The sequence below is a fragment of the Branchiostoma belcheri genome, unplaced genomic scaffold (assembly GCF_001625305.1).
Source record: "Branchiostoma belcheri isolate BF01 breed outbred unplaced genomic scaffold, Haploidv18h27 scaffold400, whole genome shotgun sequence".
Taxonomy (NCBI): domain Eukaryota; kingdom Metazoa; phylum Chordata; class Leptocardii; order Amphioxiformes; family Branchiostomatidae; genus Branchiostoma; species Branchiostoma belcheri.
Genome location: NW_017804022.1, coordinates 61445 through 66240, shown reverse-complemented (window position 1 = coordinate 66240; position 4796 = coordinate 61445).

Below are 4796 nucleotides of genomic sequence, written 5' to 3'. Positions count from 1 at the left end.
TAAGGTTTTCACATTCTTAAATTGTATCAACTTTAGCTAAATATCTGGTGATTTCTGCGCTCAGTATTCCTAACATATTGACGTTTAACAAACAGTTGCAGGGTAGAAATAATATAAACTGTTTGCAAGAGTCATTTGCAGGTGGCATTGATTAAGATCGTTTCTTTGGAAAATCGACTGGGTATTTACAACGTTCTGCTACGTTTTGTTCAGTCATTTTTCCTGCAACTCCGTACAGCTCAACGTGCTAGATACACTGATCAGGTGCCTGGCATTTTAAAAGCAAAACGCTAACAGTTTGTTCTCAATTCACGCTGTCTGCCTACTGCCTGGTCTTTAAAGAGACCTAGTATATAGGACACCTGACAATGTTCTTTTTAGAAATATTACAAACCTTAGTTCCATATGACGTACTTTGGTTTAGCTCTGACATTAGAAAAACAATGGCAATTTTATGCCCATTTATTGTGTTATGTTCAACAACAGATTAGAATCCTTCAATTGTTCATCAAAAAGGACTCCATATATTTTGAGGTAAGCCAATCCACTCACACGAAAATAAAAGGAAGGAGACCCAATCAGTCCCGGATAGAAAACGGGAGTTTATGACACATGCTTTATAGCATTCGTGTCCATAATATCACCAGGGTCCATAATATCGCCACCTTGAGAAATATTGTGCTTAAAGATATTTTTACTGCAACATACATTTGGTATGCACTCCTTTACACATCAAATGTACATACCTAGGGTATGTTGCAATAAAAATATCTTTAAGCACACTTTTTTCTCAAGGTGGCGATATCATGGACCCTGGTGATATTATGGACACGGATGTAATTACTCAGAATGCCCGTCTTGAGTAAAATAACTCAGAATGCCCGTCTTGAGTAAAATTACTCAGAATGCCCGTCTTGAGTAAAATTACTCAGAATGCCAGTCTTGAGTAAAATTACTCAGAATGCCCGTCTTGAGTAAAATTACTCAAAGTCCATGTATCTTCGCCTTCCAATTCCAGAAATCTACCCTACATGGCTGAATGATCAAACCTCAGTATGATGAAATTAACTCAATATGTCCTGAATATCTAGATATGAGTTTCTTGGATTTCTAAATAACCAGCCTAAAACGACTGCAATTCCGTAAAATTGAAAAACTTCATTTTCTAAATCTCAAATCGAAGAAAAGGAATAAAACGGATTTTCCCTTATTATTTTGGACTCTGTTTTAGCTTATTTTTTGGAACTTCATTTAGGGCACTGGCCTGCCCTTTGATAACTACTATTTGTGTAGTTTTTCTCTGATATCAGATGTACAAATTATGTTAGACATTGTTAAAACGAACCGTGCACATGTGCGTGTTAAAAATAGAACGTATTTAAATATGATTATGTTTGCATTATGGATAAAATTTGTTTTTTTTTAGTAACAATGGAGTCAATTGCAAACAAAAAGAAGCTATTGATACATTTCTGAACTGACCAAATGTTTACAACCTTCAATTATTTTCACATTCTCTCCACGAGTAAATTCGAGCAGTTTTCTAAACAATCGTTTTCCCAGCAGATAAAAATAAAGCAACCCAACAGATATGGAATGATATGTAAGAGGCTAGGAACATATGTCAAGGAGGGTAATTTATTCAGAACTGTGAAGAAGTTTTAATCAGGTCAACAGTGTCCACGTCTTTAATTTGCCGGTATAGGGGGGAGTACAGTTAATTAACATGCTTTATTGATGTGACACAGACTTCAGTGCCGATCGGCTACTATCACTAGAATACGTAACAATTGTTTCTTAGTAGGAGGTGGTTGGAAATATTACTTGTGGTAGATGGGTCAGGGTAGATGGGAGACCCACAGATCACTAACTACAAGTAAACTTTCCCGGTCCTTGATTGTGCAACACTCCAGAGAACAACAATCCTTTATCCTGAACACTGTTTAACAACACGCTGATAGATATCATCTACTAAGCCCCGTACCAGACACTGCCCCTCGAGGCCTTTCCGTCTCGTTAAATCACAATGAAACGCGTCCTGGGCTGACGCTATAACTCATACGTGTAAGCTCCTAATGCCAGCTTCTGCCGACAACTTCTATGCCCCTCTAAGCCACGTACCAGAAACAGACCCTTGAGGCCTTTCCGTCTCATTAAATCACAATGAAACGCGTCCTGGGCTGACGCTATGATCCATACCAATAGTCTCCTTAAGTCAGCTTCTACCGACAACTTGTATGCCCCTCTAAGCTCCAAACCGGACATAATCCACACCGGCAGTCTCCTAAAGCCAGCTTCTGCAGACAACTACAATTATTTTCTAATAAAAGTACACCGATCATTATGAGTCCGCGCCAGATCAAAGGAGAAAGCATATCACGAAGCAAAGGTTGTAACCTTCATAGGTTAACTTCTGCGTCATCTAATCTACCTGAAATAATACCCTTGTGGTGATTCATGCACCGCAGTAAGCTCAGTGAAGTTTCACAGCGACTCGGTCTACAGGTCCTTACTATGTGTAATGAACTGTAACATGCAGGGTGGGTTTGTGAAACACCACTTATATGTTCCAATACATCGGCTTCTAAACTTGAAAAAATAAACTTAAGTAGAGAGATAAGAAATTGCGATAGAAAATTAAGACACTTGGAACCCACGAAGGCAAACCTGACAAGACAACTTAAACTTTTATGACCACTAAGAAAGATGAGTCACTAAGAAAGAAGTTATACAATTCACAAAGGCTGGGCATTTTATGGTAAAACACATGGTATAGTTTGTACCTATGTTAGAAAAAAAATTAAACTAGTCAGGATTTATGGTGTTTTTTTGTTTTACACGGCATGGGGTATACATAATAGCCAGAAAGAAAGCAATCCAACCATAGCTTACAGGTTTCACATGAATTAATTAATATTCTCGTGTCCACTAAGCAGTATGTTCAGTTGGTCAAAAGCCTATAATAAAACTAGAGAAACGTACTATAAATAATTTCCCGTCTTGTATAAGACACCAGATATTGGTATAACAAGCACATTATAAGTTGCTTAGCTTTTATCTACACCTACACCACGTGCATCGCTTTTGCCACACTGAAACCTACCTTTATTGATAAACCTGTAATCTACAGAGGAACCTGTACAGCGCCGCGTTTCCAAAGCGTCTCAGATTGGATCGCTAAATTTTCCCAAAACTTTTACATTTTGTAAAACACATATGATCTGGCTGGAGGCACCTGACGGAGGGGAGCAAGGGACCAGTACCTGGCCTGTGCATATAGGCAGGTAGGCATATGGTCGCAATGGACAGAACAACATAACCAAGTTTCAACCCTTTTTTCAAACAAATGTAAATATTAATTGGTGCTTATGTTAGTAATTTTTCAGAAGGATCATTCTTTAATAGTTCTTCATCTAAAATACTAGGAATAATATATCTTAATAGATATCGACATTAAGATTTTAAATTACAAATAGACCCAAAATGTGTACTTTTGTTGATTATTTTAATAACTAGCATGGCAGCAATGCACGAAACGGATCTAGATATACAAGACAGACACAATTTCTACAAGAAAACAATATTTTAGGACAAAATTAACTGTTACTGACATTTCAGACCTCAAGAACAGATTGCATACTATCAGTAAGGCCAAAGTCCTTCCCCAAACTGGTTCACTTTTTTGTGAAAAAAAGTGCTGTTCATAATCTGTTTATTTGTTTATTTGTTTATTGTCCTTTCGCACATAAAAAAGTAATGGTATAAAAAGAAATTATGTACAATCAAATACATGCAGGAGAGCCCAAGAAACCAGGAGATTTATCTAGTGGGCTCTCCCAAATCCTGTTGATGATCTCATATTTACAACATTATTTACGTTAACAATTAACATGCATGTCTTAAGGGACAAACAAGAGAAAATAAACTCAAACAAGATAATATAAAGTTAACACGGCAAACTAAATATCTAAACAATAAAGTAAGACAATCAAAAACATATCGTATTCAACAAAAAATACATTTCCATTAGTCAAATCATAAGTTGATATGGTAAGAACAACATAAGAAACCAATATTAACGCAAGGAAAAACCGTAGCATAAGAAAACAAGGAAAACAAAAACAAATCAGGAAGTGGTAGATGGCTTCTCTATTAGGTCAGTTTTTAAATGTCGTTTGAAAGTTGGAAGGGATTGGCAATTCTGCTGTGAATGACTTATACTGTTCCAAATTAACGGGCCTCTAAACATTATCGTAAACTGTTTCATATTTGATTTTGTTAGGACAATAGCGATTCATAATAAAAAAACCGCTTAATCTTAAAGCGACTTTGGATACTGGAGGACAAACACACACACGCACACAAACACACACATACACACACACACACACACACACACACACACACACATACACACACGCGCGCGCGCGCGCACACACTCACACACACACAAACCTTTCATTTCATTAATAACATGCCAGGTTACATTCCTGTATGTAATTCGACTTGGTGTTGATTTGTCCATCTGTACAGACCACGTATGAGCATAACAAAAAAAAACATAGACAGCTGCAAATATCATGGATGTTTGTTGTGAGTTTTCTTGTCTGCATTAGCTAAATACAGTAGTTACACTATTTATTAGAACAGTGGAAAACCTGTAGTGTTGATAGTAAATAAGGGGAGACAAGTAAGTATGAACATGGCTAAGTAAGTATGGTATGGCTATTGTATGCATGATAGTTCTTTCGTTCACAAAACAGCCACACGTATCAAGCTATGCTATCACAGAATCT